Source organism: Hemiscyllium ocellatum, unplaced genomic scaffold, assembly GCF_020745735.1.
Source record: "Hemiscyllium ocellatum isolate sHemOce1 unplaced genomic scaffold, sHemOce1.pat.X.cur. scaffold_359_pat_ctg1, whole genome shotgun sequence".
Lineage (NCBI taxonomy): Eukaryota > Metazoa > Chordata > Chondrichthyes > Orectolobiformes > Hemiscylliidae > Hemiscyllium > Hemiscyllium ocellatum.
The window spans coordinates 112,321-127,348 of record NW_026868498.1 but is presented as its reverse complement, the minus strand read 5'-3'; the positions used below and the strand labels follow the sequence as shown (position 1 = coordinate 127,348).

The window sequence follows — 15,028 nt, the reverse complement described above, 5'->3', positions numbered from 1 at the left end:
CCTTTAGAAATAGCTGAGACTCACTCAGGGCATGGGGAGTTAGAGATGCTGACCTCATAAACCTTTCGAACATTTCGTGGAAGAATAAAGGAAGTGATAGACAATTTTCGTCTCCATAGAGACGATGTTCACGAACTGGATAGATAATAATTTACCTTATTGGAGGTTATACAGAGAGGCGTCATATTTAAAAAGCAAAGAGTTCATAGTGTAACTGTGAAATCTGTAGGTCACCCTCAGTGGGAACATTGTGTGTAATCCTTGTCCTCATGCTCCACCAAAAACATGTACAGAGGCACAGACTCTGTTTCCTGGATAGCAAGATATTAGGACGCCAATGACGTTGTTTACTGAGACATAAGGACATCAGAAAGAATGCAAACGGGATGATAGAAAGAATGAAGGAGTTTATTCACAAGATTTGGAAATGCTGGTGCTGAATCACGCAAGTTTGATGTAAACAAATGAGATTTCCATAAAACGTGAGGGTTGAATGACTAAATCGGGGAAACTCCTTCTTTCGTGTGAATCAATAACTTCAGTTAGAGCTTCAAAACCATGAGTGAATGTTTGGATGAGAGTTTCTTCCACTCAATAGAGTTAGTCAAATCGTGAACGGCTTTCCAGAAATAAAGTGTAGAATCTGATTTCACAGTGTTTTAAAAGATACCCGAAAAAACATACAAGGAGAAAGTCTTTCATTGAGAGAAATTCAGTGTGGTTGCGTAAAAAATTCGAATTTGGTTGACTTCAGACAGAAAGACATTTCATGAACACGTACAACTGAATAAGATTGAGTATAAAAAGTTCATGGATTGGTAAGCTGTGGCGTATTATTCAAGGTGAAACGCTGTAAATGGAGCTGATGTCCTAAAATAACTGCAGACAGAAGTTATATCCTAATGATAGGAATTGAATCGTCACTTGGACTTTAAAGATTTGACCACATTCACATGATGTTACGTATATTTCCTACATTCTTAACTCAACCCAAGAAATGCACCAAGAAGATTGTGTCCTTTTGTGTTGTTAACCCGCTGTACTTCTCTGCAGCACACCATTGAAGATAAAATCTGCTCAAACCAACATTCAATTCAATACGAAATTCAAACGGTCCTATGTGTGTTTTTTTGCTTTTGATTATTGCAATAACCTTTGTGAGTTTGTAACAAACTGCATAACATGAAACCAGTTCAGCATCTATTTTCCCGGAGATTAACGCAGTGCACATGTCAAACGTTATTCATCTGCTGAAAAATCAACTTTGCCTCTCTCTCCACACCTGTCTCTTCACGTTTTAAATACTTGTTTGTTGATCAAGGAGTCATTATCCAGAAAAGGACGTTTGCCAATCCACAAACACGGCTATTTTCCCATAAACTTGGCTTTGCTCAATATCACCTTCCATCCCTACCCTCAAGACAATAAAGAATTGAAGCTGCTCCAGGTGAGGCTCAAATTTAAAACTTCGAGAGAGCACAGCCCATTATATTGGCACAGAAATACTGTGCACTGCCCACCTGCAGCACAGGAGCAACACATTAATGCTTACCTCCACGTTCCTGGTTGTACCTTAACGTTTGGGAAACTGAGTTTCTCTGATTCCATGGCTTGTAACGATCATCTTCACCAGTGGTTCTGTACCTGAGTGAGGAAAGTGGTGAGCTACTCAGTGCAAAGATGGGTACGTTGTTGAAATATACAATGTCAACATTTGCCTTCACTAACCAATGTACATTTTATTTTGTTTTTTATCTGTTGAAATCTTAAAATTTTCATCTTTAATAGATTCAATGACAGATCTCCATTGTGACTCTGGCATCAAATTCGAAAGTGTAAACACCCTCTGAATTCTTCCACCACAGTCCGTTGTTTGGGAAGTGTTCCTGTTGTGGGAAATGAACTTCCCCGTGTGTCAACTGCTGCTCCCAGCATTCTCTCTGGTACTGCACTCATTTTCCTTCTGACACTTCCTCACTGTGTTGCTGTGATCATACAGTGACTTGTTGTAGCATGTCCCAGGAAAATGACACAGATCAAGGTTTTTGCATTGTTGAATTCAATTGTCAGTTTAGCCTCATTTAGGATTGTGAAATTGTCTGTTGTGTACACAGGTGTGTGTCAAAAAATATCTGAGCCGAAGAAAGGTGTTCCGAATAATGACATTGAGCACTATGCACTCTCCTCCAGTCTGGAAAACAATTCCACACAGGCAATTTAATCGACAATAGACAATAGGTGCAGGAGTAGGCCATTCTGCCCTTCCAGCCACACTACCATTCATTATGATTATGGATGATCATTCTCAATTAGTATCCTGTTCCTGCCTTATCCGCACAACACTTGATTACACTACCCTTATGAGCTTTATCCAACTGTTTCTTGAAAGAACACCTCCTGCTTTTTCGGGTTCTTCATTCCGTTGACTTCAAATATTCACAGAATTCAACAGACTTTGTTACATAATCTATTCTTCATTTTTGTTCTGATCACTGTGAGCAGAGTGTCACAGTGGGAATGCCGTTGCCCCACAACTCAGATGTCAGACCATAGTCTTCGGACCGTACTGTGCTACTTAGCATTTCACCAGACCAGGGAGAAATATCTGCTGTTCTGCATAATTTACGCAATTCACTTATTGAAAAGTTCATACAAATGCTAGCATATGTGACGAGGTGCCCGAGAGGTTAAGGCGATGGACTGCTAATCCATTGTGCTCTGCACGCGTGGGTTCGAATCCCACTCTCGTCGCTGTTTCCAATGTTGCTACTTTTGTATGTTGACACCTGTCTTATTGAAATTGGAACTCCAATGGTCAATTTATATGCATCGACGCTATAAAATCTCAAAGAAGAATTTGAGTCAGTTGCCTAAACTGCATTGAAACGTAGATCACATTGGGATAATGAAAAGCAACGCGATTTTCTTTTTCAAGTCGAGCAGCTGGGACCTTTTATCGTATGAAAGAGATCCAGGAAAAACAAATAACAAGAGATGTGAAGGGCGTGTTTATGTAATGGGATTCTTAATGACTGTTTTGTCAAATCAAATCTGGAGCATGTTGAGTAGAAGTGATTCATCTTAGTGAGAAGAGTACAGAGAGACAGCACAAAATAGTGGAAATATTTCAAAAGGGGCAGGGCGTGGGTGTAGGGGCACCGAGAACTGGCTATAAATGCACAGTAGAGAATTGCAGATATGGGTGCCATGCATAAGTACGGAAAGACTTACACATTGCTCTCTTCCTCGCCCGTTGCTCTCGCTATTGATGAAGGCTATGAACAAGGCACAGATAAACACAAGATGTGAGAATCAAGCTCCAAAACGTTATGCACACACTGGATGCATCACATTGAACAATGAACATCTGGAGAAGTCAGCATGTTCACTGTAGGGACTGAACCTAAACTGTGGATCAATAATCGCAAATTCATGCAGCATTAGCACGAAAAATGATTTAATGCGTCTTTGTACGCATGTCATTAATAGACGTTTCGTTCTAATACCCGTGTGGTTGAAAGAAGAGGACATCACATGTCAAGATGGATGACAACGTAACCAAGTTTGCTTTGAAATTGAGATCCATTTCATCATTGTACACAGTGGACAAGTTCATTTTAAATAATACAAACCACATTCCCTCACCTGGAATAAAAGTGTGATTTCATTACAAACATTGCCCTGGCTAAGTAGCAGTTACTCAACATGAAAAATAAGATGTAATTTTTATTGAGCGTACATCAATTAGCACCATTATCTAACTTCGGATTGACTGCAATATGCACATGATAAACAATATTTAAGAAAGAATGTCTTTTGGAAGTAATGATTCGGTGGTGACGAAAAAAATTTTAAATTCACATGATGCGGATATTCCACCAATGGCTCCAATGGTGGAAGTGGTCAGTGGGCACTATTTCTAAGTTGGCATAGATGTGTGTGAGTTGCAAGGGTTGGGAGCTCCCACCTCATCTGGAGCAGCATCTGCTCACATGGACCAGGGAGCATTGGGGCAGCAGGCTGGGAGGTCCAACCTCACCCGGAGCAGCTTTTATTTACTTGGAGTAGCAGGGAGCATTGGGGCAGCAGACTGGGAGGTCCAACCGCACCCGGAGCAGCTTCAATTGACGTGGAGCAGCAGGGAGCATTGGGACATCAGACTGGGAAATCCAGCCTCACCTGGAGCAGTCTCTATTGACATGAAGCAGCAGGGAGCATTGCAACATCAGACTGCGGGATCTTACCTAATTTGAAGCAGCTTCAGTCGACATGAAGCAAGGAGCTTTGCGAGATCCGTCTGGGAGCCCCACTCTCACTTGGAGCAGCTTTTAATGTCAAGTAGCAGTGGGAAGCATTGGGACTCAGAGTGATAGATCCAACTTCAACTGGACCGCTTGTATTGACATGGAGGAGGGAGCATTTGGACATCAGAGTGGGAGCACCAACCTCACAAGGACGAGCTCTTAATGACGCGTAGCACCTGGGAGCATTTGGGCATGAGAGTGGTAGATCCAAACTCAAATGAACCGCTTCTATTCACATGCAGCAGGGAGCATTGAGGCATCAGACTGGGAGCTCCAACTTAAATTGGAGAAGCTGCTATTGACATGGAGCAGCAAGGAGCATTGGAACGTCAGGTTGGGAGCTCCAACCTCACCTGGAGCAGCTGGTATTTACATGGAAGAGAAAGGAGGATTGGGACATTAGGCTCGGGGAAAGGATATTCAACTATTTTAGTCTGAAGTAAAGTAGGTTTCAAAACTCAGATGTTAATTGATTTATGAATAAACTTTCCCAGGAAAATAATTAATACTTTCGATACAAAAGACAAGTCCTGCAACAGAGAGAAATGGGATCGATGTTTCATGTATTTGTCTTTTCTTTTCTGGCCGACTCTGCACTGGATTACATCACCGGAAGAACGTTTTCACTCATTTCATGTTGTTCAGTTTCCTGCAAATACGGACAGGTCATTAACGTAATCTAAATCTGAAAATTAATGGGAATATGCGATGTTATGATTAGGCTGGAGTTTACCTCTAATTATATTGAAAACGCAGCAAAGTAAGTTGCAATTTTCTTGATCAGCAGCGACTTCATTGATTGGCTGCTCAAATTGTGAATGGTAGTCTTCTTTAAGACAATTTGAAGTGGATCATTGATTTTGATTATTTTTGTTCTTTGTTCACCTTGTGACTGTTACTGTTATTGCTCATGTCATTGTCAGCACCACAGCTCTGCAGCGTGTAAAATTTCAGCTGTGCATCTGGCCAGTGGTACAGCCATTCTTATAGCTGGCTACGGATCAGGCAGGTGCAGGTTCAACTTTTGCTTGGCGCAAGCGCATTGTGGAGATTCAGCACACATCCAAACTTTTTTTTTGTTACACTGAGGTGGATAATATTTGAAATTTTCATCTCCACGAACGAAAATTCGTTTACTGTCTTCGATCAATTAATCATTACCAAGAGCTCTCAATGTTAAAAATCACATTGCATCAGATTGTATCGAACAAGCATATTTGGAAGCACCAGTGTTCCGTGCATTGTTTCTTCATCAGGTGATTGTCAACTGTTGGACTCTAATCTGGCTTTGTATGATTTTTAAATTTGTCCACCCCAGTCCAACACCAACACATCTAAGTCATGGGTACCATCGACACCACGAACGGTCAGTTAAAGTCCAGATGATCTTCCAAAAGATCGCGCATATTGACACACATATCAAGTTTCTGCAGAAAGACACCCACCTGATGAAGGAGCGGCTCTCTGAAAGCTAGTGTTTCCAAAGAAACCTGGTGGACTATGCCCTGATATTGTGTAATTTTTAACTTTGTCTACCCAACTCGAACACTGGCACTTCCATATCATAGAGAACATCAGTCATGTCCCAGCGCAGTCAGAGAAGGCAATCTTGGAATAGCCTCACTCATTGTTCAGAAGGTACGTTTAATTTTCAGAAATCAACCCACTCAATCGTGAATTACTACAGATTGTTAATGTGCTGACCTGTTTGTTTTAGCTTTACATTAAATGGAAGCTGGTTAGCTCAGTCCGCTGGCTAACTGGTTTTTGGTTTAGAGTGAGAATAACAACGTGGGATTAATTGTCGCACTGTCTCAGGGTGCCAGAAGGATCATCATCTCCTCTGCTTACGTGATCTGTAATACAATGTGACTCTAGTGAGTAGGAATGCACCTGTCGATGTCAAGCATCATTATCATTGCCATCGATTGCCTTGGTCATTTAGTCACAATGACCAGGAACGGGACTGAGTCCTTTTAATACTCACTGATTTAATGGGATACAGAAAAATGTTGTGCAAAATAGACTTGATTGAAAACTGGGTTTCCAAGGGTCGCTGCGTTGTTTACAGAAAATGTTACATTATCACAGGTCTTCTCACTCGGTCGGCTTCAATTCGGCACAGAATTCGATTTAACCACACTTCAAGAGCATGCTTCTGTAAGATCCTACAGACAACATGAAACACACTGCACTCATCATTAATCTTCACCATGGCTTCATCCAAGGACATAATGCACAGTTTTCATGAATACTGAAGACATGAAAATGTCATGCAAGAGTAATTTGAATTTCAGTTTAAATTGTAAAGTGATAAGAATCTAGAGTAAGATACAGAACGCCCGAAATTCATGTTTATTACCGTGGTCAGAACTCTAGTCAGAAAAAGGGGAAATCTGTCCCTGAATCCCCAATATGTAACCGGCAGTTTGCTCCATGTGTCTAGTTGGAAACCTGTGTGAAGGAGCATGCAGCTTGAAAGAGCACCTGGGAGAATCCTGCACTGTCTGATCTGAAGCTACAACAGCAGCTGTGAGAGCGGTGGGATACAAGGGAGGACCTCGGTATTCCGTGGTGTAGATTCACATTGTCCTCATCATGCTATTGTTTAAAACCCTCTGTCAGAAACAGCACAGACTGAGAGGAATAGGAGGGGACCATTTCACCCGCCAGCGCTACCCCGCCATTTGACATAATTACGGCTGATCGAACAGGTCAATGTCTTTTCCCAGCCCATCTACATCAACCTAACACCCAAAGGGAAAAAGACACTGAATAAATAGAAACACTCTGTGCAACCGTGGGAGGGAACTGTGTTGAAAGACAGTGGGTATCTGCAGTGGGTTTTGTGAATGAGCAGCCGATTGCTGGCTGATCATATTTCAAATGATATGATTTTCTTAAAACTCACCACCAAGAAAGTGAGGAACCTTCTCTGGTCAGTAGCAGGGACGAGAACTCCAAACGATGGGAACTGACGATGAAGCAGCAGAACAATCATTGAATCAGCTAAAATCTGAACAAAATTGCGATTCTGGCGGGAATCAAACCCACAAACTGTGAATCGCGATCTTAACAATGCAGGAGATGTCCACCACGTCTTTCATTGTGCCACTGAGCTGCGCTAGCCTCCATTTTACTGCACCGAAAGTTACAGTATTCAAGTCTTTCAATAGATATCTGTTTATCTTCGCCCCACCTTCCAGTACCTGGTCCTTATCCGTGCATGCTCTAGCTCCTCAAGTGTTCAGCTAAATACTCCTGAAATATTTGGATGACTCTTAGCTTTACCACACGTTCAAACAGTGAGTTCCAGAAAAACAACCCTCTCCGGTTGTAAACATTCTTCCTAAATCTTCACTGAACATCCTCCCTGTAGCGTTTCATCTATAACCCTGGTTATTTACCCTTCCCATAAGAAGTTTATTCCTGTCAAACATATCTATTCCATTTCTGTGCACGTTAATCAATTTCTCTCTCAGCTTTCTCCGCTGTCAGATAGAGAGCCCCAGTCGAGCTCATCTATCTTTGCATTGGCGAGAGTGTAGTACTTTAAAAGCACAGAACGTCTGGCCGCATCCGAGGAGCAGGAGGATCGATGTTTCGGGCATAAGCCCTTCATCAGGAATGAGGCTTTTGAGTCGGGGTTGAGGGAGGGGAATGGGGTTGGTGGTCAGGTAGCTGGGAAACCGATAGATGGATGAAGAGAGGTAGAAGGTGGTAGTTCGGAGGGGCAATGATGGCCGGGTCCAGAGAGCAGTGCCTAGCTGGAGGCTTGGGATTGGGATAATGTTGGGGGAGGTGAAATGAGGAAGCTGTTGAAATACACATTTATCCCGTATGGTTGCAGGGTCCTAAGGTGGAACAAAAGATTTTCTTTCTCCAGGCATCGGCTGGCAATGGAATGTCGGTGTTTTTTTCCCGAAACATCGATTTTTCTACTCCTCAGATGCTGTCTGATGTGCTGTGCATTTCCAGCACTACACTCTCGACTCTGAGCTGCAGCACCTGCAGCCCTCACTTTCGCTTATCTTCGCAGGGGGAATGGTCGAGCTCAGGCACCACGTTGATAAATCTCCTCTGACCACAATCCCATCCAAACGCACGTTTCCTGAAGGCTGGCAATCGCAACAGAATAAAGTTATCAAAAGAAATGTAGAAATATCGGAACAAAATCAGCAGGTCTAGTGCATCTGGGGACAAATTTTCGAGCCAAACCATCCGCCTTTGGAATGAATGGTATGTGTAGATGGGGCAGGAACGAGAAAGAAGATGGGCAGGGTCTAAAATGATTGAACTCCATGTTGGGTACTGAAGATTGCACGGTCTCTCATTCGGAAATGACGTGCCACTCTTCCAACTTGCACAGGCCATGCGGGAGCTCTGCCGCAGACCAAACTGATATGGAGGCATAGGAACACAGTGGGAATTTGCAGTGACAGGAATCTAGAAGCTCAAGTTCTTTTTCTGTTTGCAGACAGAACATAGGTGTACTCGCGTTTGTCACCCGCTCTGTTTTTCTCTCCCCAGTCTTGACGAGATCACATTGTGAGCAGGAAATGCAGTTTGCTAAATTGAGTGAGAGGCAGATAAATCACTGGAACTTTACACAGTGAGGAGAGACATCGTAAACAAGTAGCATTGCATCTTCTGAGATTTCGTGCAATTGTGCAATATGGGGAAGTGTTGGGGGCCAAAGAGGACTGGATAATGGTGCTCAGAGAGAAATTGTCCTACGTAGTGGCGGTATTCCGTGGTATGGGCGAGTGGGGAAAGGATAGTAGAATGTATATTTTCCTGAGCTACCTTCTATAAGTAAACACTTCACTACGAGCAAAACTACCTAATGATTTTCATTCCAACACTCTAGGTACAGCTTACAGAAGTCACGTGTTTGCACAGTCACTGTCATTGTGTCTCCCCGGGAGCAGCAGCATTCCCCCACGCTGATTCAGACAACACAGTTCTTAGTCTGACATGTCCGTTCGAGAATGGAAGGACAGGTATTAATAACCCACTCTTGTAACTGAGTACCTGCATTGCTCAATAATAATCGCTTAACTATCCGAACCCCTTTTTAAATCACTTGATGCAGAGCCTTGTATGTCTTGGCATCACAAATGCACATCTGAATACTTCGGAAAGTTATGTGGATTTTGCCTCTCCGATCATTGCATGCACTGTGTTTCAGATTTCAGCCACCCACTGCTTGCAAACGTATTTCCACGCATTCACTGTAATCTTTCCGCATCTGACCTTAACTCGATGCCTGCTCATGATGGAAATCGCCGTCAAAGTGAAACATGCATTTCAGTCTAAGCTATCCATACTCCTTTATATTTTGTACATCTTAATCATGCTCCCTCAATCTACTCTGCTCCACGAAATACAAATCCAGTTTGTTCAATATCTCTTCTTCAGCCCAGACAATATCCTGGGAAATCTCCCCAGCATCGTTTGCAGTGCGATCAGATCCCTGCTATAATGTGAACTGCATAACTACACAGAATAGTCTCGCCAGAGCCGAATGAACAAGTGAAATAAATGATGTGGAAGTCCACGGAACCTGGTGTTTTTTTTTTAACAAAGTTTATTTTCCTCAATGCGGCCCTGTGCCCTTTTCCTGTGACTGATGTTTCAATAATCGCTGGTCCATGTCAGTAAAAGCTGCTACATGAGGAGTGATCTCACAGCCGCGGTATAGAAATGGATCAACTGGGTTGAAGGTCCCGATAGTGAGATTTGCGCATGGTCACCCAGCAACAGTGAGCACAGCAGCACAGACAGAATGAGGTCAATGTGAAAGTGACTGTAAGGGAAATGGGAGGCGGTACTTAAAGAAGGTAAGTGATTGCAGGAGGGAGAGAAGGAAAGGGGTTTGATGGAAAAAAAAATCATAATGTCTGAGAAAATGTCATGTAAAATCAACTAATTCCTTTCTGTGTTTCTTCAACATGAATCACAAGGAGGAAAATGCAGTAACTCGGATTCCAACGAGCTTCCTACGGCCACAATGCAGAATACTTTAAAATTCAAACCATAAATGAGTCATGCAGGGAAATACATTTAAAAAAAACCCAGCAATTATCACAGTGACAGAGGATATGTTAGGTAGAGTAGCAGATGCACAATAGGAATATTAGGCGAGCGATAGTAGATATGTGGGAAATCAGAATTAGATGAATTTTAAATTCGATATGCCCAGACGCTGTGGTGGTTCCATCAAGTACTGCATGTTGAAGATTGACTTTGATAGATTTCTAGAAACAAAAATGTTCAGGGTAGAGTGCGGGATATTGGTGCATTGTATGTTTCAATAACAATGAGTTTGAAAACGGTTGCTTCCCAAACTTTTTCACACAAGGAGGTACCCATTGCTTCAGTTAGTCACACAACCCCAGTTCCAAGAACCGGAATTCGACAAACGTCGTGGCGCAGCCGCCAATACAAAACCGGAAGTGGGGTCGGAAATGAGCACGTGAAGCTATTCTGTTGCATCAGTGACATGATTGGTAAAGGCGCGATCATAGACTCATAGAGATGTACAGCATGGAAAGAGACTCTTCGGTCCAATCCGTCCATTCCGACCAGATGTCCCAATCCAATCTAATTCCTCCTGCCAGCATTCAGCTCATGTCCCTCCAAATCCTTCTTATTCATATACCCATCCAAATACCTTAGAAATGTTGCAATTGCACCAGCCTCCATCGTTTCGTCTGGCAGCGTATTCCATACACGTGCCACCCTCTGTATGAAAAAGTTACCCCTTAGGTCTCGTTTATATCTTTCCCTTCTCAATCTAAATCGATGCCCTCGCGTTCTGGACTCCCCGACCTCAGGGAAAAAAAAACCTGACTATCCAAGCACGTGAAATGATGAGGCTGGGTGTGATTCTGGTCAAAGGCGGGGTGGAAAGGTATATTCGTCTCAAATTATCATATTATTAACAATCAGCAGCAGCATTAACCCGCACTGAGGATTGGCTCAGAGGAAGCCTGAGAATTCGAATTAGATTGGATGACTTGCAGTCCACACCGACCCGCCGAAGCAACCCACCCATACCCCTTCACCAAATATTACGGGTAGTTTTAGCATTGCCAATTCAACGAACCAGCACATTTTTGGACTGTGGGAGGGCACCCATGCAAACACGGGGAGAACGTGCAAACTCCACACAGTCAGTCGCCTGAGTCGGGAATTTAACTCCGGTCTCTGGTACTGCATGGCAAACCACTGTGCCACCATGCCACCCACGGTGAAAGCATTCTCAAAGATTTTCCTTAACAAAGCGGCATTTTGTTATCTTAACAGTAAGAACTGATTTTGCTCACATCATCTCCACATCAATCTCTTGCTCCACTGAACAATCCAATCCAGTGTACATTGCTTCCATTCCAACATTGAAACGCGATCTGTTCTCTCTCCATCTGTGATAATCTGAATTGACAATGTCATTCTTTGAATGGAGAAATGCAGCAGGGACTTGTTAGTGCAGCGGCGATCTATTGGGATGGTAATATTTGGAGACTGGAACGTGGCAGTTGCTGATAGTTAAATTCGAAGAATAAAATCTGGAAAATAAAACCAATCTCAGGAACAGCGAAAATAACTTTATATAGCTGAAAATCCATTCATTCATGTCCCTTCGAAAGGGAAATCTGCCGACCGTAATGAATTCTGTCAACATGTGACTCCAGACCCACAACAATGTTGTTAATCCATGACTTAGTTCAAGGTGAATTAGAATTAACAACAAATGCTCTTCAATTCAATGATAGCCACATTCCGTGGAAGAATAAGGAGCTGTTAATCCCAACCAGCAATGAACCATGGCTGGATGCGTGTTTCCAGTGAAATGCCACTGTACTCTGATGTAGATCAATGGTTTAGACTTAGTTGCAGGAGCCATGATTTAGAACTTTGCTGATGATGCAACAATTGGTCGTATAGTTGACTAAGGTTAAAATGCCAGGGACTGCTGGGATGTATCAATCAGGTGGAAAGGTAAAATGCTGAATGGAATTGAATTCAGACCAATGAGTGTAAATGAATTTGGGGAGAAGAAACAATGACAGTGAGCGTTCTGTGTGGTGTAGACAGACAAAGAGATCATGGAGTCGACATGCACGATCTCTGAAGATCAATGGTTAGGGAAATCAGTTGGACTGAAGTATGTACGGCAGGAGCTGGATTCAAATCAATATTAGAGTGGTATTGAAGAAGCATAGCAGGTCAGGCAGCATCCGAGTTGCAGAAAAAAGTGACTTTCCGGGCAAAGGACCTTCATCAGGAATAAGTCTGGGAGCCTCAAAGGTGGAGACATAAATAGGAGGACTGGGTCTGGGAAGAATTTAGCTGAGAGTGCAATAGATGGATGGAGATGGGGTTAAAGGTGGTAGGTCGGAGAAGAGGGTGGATCGGATAGGTAGGAAGGGAGGTAAACAGGTGGGATAGGTCAGTTGGATGGTGCCAAGCTGGAAGGTTTGAAGTCGGATAAGGTGGGCGTGAGGAGATGAAGAAACTGGTGAAGACCACATTGATGCCCTGGGGTTGAAGGGTCCCGACATGGGGGATGAGGCGTCGGGTGGTGAGGGAATGGTGGTGGAGGAGGCCCAGGATCTGCATGTTGTCGGGAGAGTGTGGAGGGGATTTGATGTGTTCGGTCTTGGGGCGCTCAGGTTGAATGTTGCGGGAGTCCTGGAAATGTTCACTGAAACGCTCTGCAAGAAGGTGTCTGTTGGTCCCAGTGTAGAGGAGACCCAACCTCTTGCGCTACCAGTATCCTGTATTCCCAATTCCTCCACCTGCTTTGTATCAGCTCCCAAAGGAGAAGCACAGCAGTTCAGACTGCATACGAGGAGCAGTAAGATCGACGTTTCGGGCAATAGTTGAGCTGGGGAGGGGATGAAGGTGATAGGTCAGGGAAGAGGGTGGAGTGGATAGTTGGAAAGGAAGATTGGCAGGGCGGATAAGACATGGGGACAGTGCTGAGCTGGAAGTTTGGAGCTGGTGTGAGGTGGGGAAAGGGGAAATGAGGAAACTGTTGAAGTCCACATTGATGCCCTGGTGTTGAAGTGTTCCGAGGCAGAAGATAAGGCGTTCTTCCTCCAGGCGTCGGGTGGTGAGGGAGGGACGGTGAAGGAGGTTCAGGACGTCCATGTCCTCGGCTGAGTTGGAGCGGGAGTTGAAATTTTGGGAGACAGGGCAGTGTGATTGATAGGTGTGGGTGTCCCAGAGATATTCCGTAAAGTGCTCTGCTCGGAGGCTTCAAGTCTCTCCAATGTGGAGGAGGTCATATCGGGAACCGTGGTTACAATAAATGATATTGGTGGATGTGGAAGGCTCCTTTGGGGCCTTGGATGGAGGTGAGGGAGGAGATGTGGGCGCAGGTTTTGCAATTCCTGCGATGGCAGGGGAAGGTGCCAGGACGGGGTTGGGGGTTGTTGGAGGCCGTGGACCTGACCAGGTTGTCACGGAGGGAACTGTCTTTGGGGAAGGCAGAAAGGAGTGGGGAGGAAAATATATCCCTGGTGGTGGGGTCCGTTTGGAGGTGGCGGAAATGTCGGTGGGTAATTTGGTTTATGCGAAGGTTGGTATGGTGGAAGATGAGCACCAGCGAGGTTCTGTCCTTGTTACGAGTTGGAGGGGTGGAGTCAGAGGGCGGAGGTGCGGGATGTAGACGAGATGCATCGGAGGGCATCTTTCACCACGTGGGAAGGGAAATGGCAGTCTCGAAAGAAGGAGGCCATCATGGTGTGTTCTGCACTCGGTACTTCATTCTCCCTACATCCACCCTCCTCTCATTTATCTCTCTAACCTTCAGGCACTCTGCCTTTATTCCTGATGAAGGGCTTTTGCCCGAAATGTCGATTTTACTGCTCCTTGGATGCTGCCTGAACTGCTGTGCTTTTCCAGCATCACTCTGATCTAACCTCTGGTTTCCAGCATCTGCAGTCATTGTTCTTTCCCTCTGCTCCCAAAGGACCATTTCCACCACATTACACACCAGATGGCCTCCTTCTTTAAAGACCAGACCGTCCCCTCCTATGTGGTTGAAGATGCCCTCCAACGCATTTCATCCATGTTCTGTACCTCCGCCCATGAACCCCACACCTCCAACCACAGCAAGGACAGAACCCCACTGCTCGTTATCTTCTATCCCACCAACCTCCGCATAAATCGCATCATCCGCTGACATGTTCATCATCTCTAAACGGATTCAACCACTAGGGATTTGTTCCCCTCCCCACCCTATCCACTTTCCGCCGAGGCCATTCGCTCTGTGACTGCCTAGTAAAGTCCACGGCCTCTACTGATCCACCCATCCCTCCTGGCACCTTTCCCTGTCACTGCAGGAATTGCAAAAAATGCACCCTCACCTACACCCTCATCTCTGTCTAAGGCTCCAATTGAGGCTTCCACATCCAACAAAGATTCACCTGCACTTCCGTACATGTCATTTCTTGTAACCGTTGCTTCTAATGTGGTCTACTCTAAATTGGGGAGACCGGATGCCTTCTCACAGAGCACATCAAAGAATATCTCCAGGACACCCGCAAGAATCAACCTCAGTGTCCTATGGCAAACATTTCAACTCCCCCTCCCACTCTCCCGAGGATATGCATGTCCTTGGTCTCCTCCATCGCCACTGCCTCAGCAACCGATGCCTGCAGGAAGAAATCCTCATCTTCCGCCTTGGGACACTTCAACCTCATGGCATCAAT

At 44.4% G+C, this 15,028-nt stretch overlaps 1 non-coding gene across 1 annotated transcript; it reads left to right on the top strand.

Moving 5' to 3' along the window:
• The first annotated feature begins 2,669 nt into the window (after positions 1-2,669).
• trnas-gcu (transfer RNA serine (anticodon GCU)) lies at positions 2,670-2,751 on the top strand. Its single transcript has one exon. It is a non-coding gene; the product is annotated as a tRNA-Ser (tRNA).
• Positions 2,752-15,028: the final 12,277 nt, after the last annotated feature.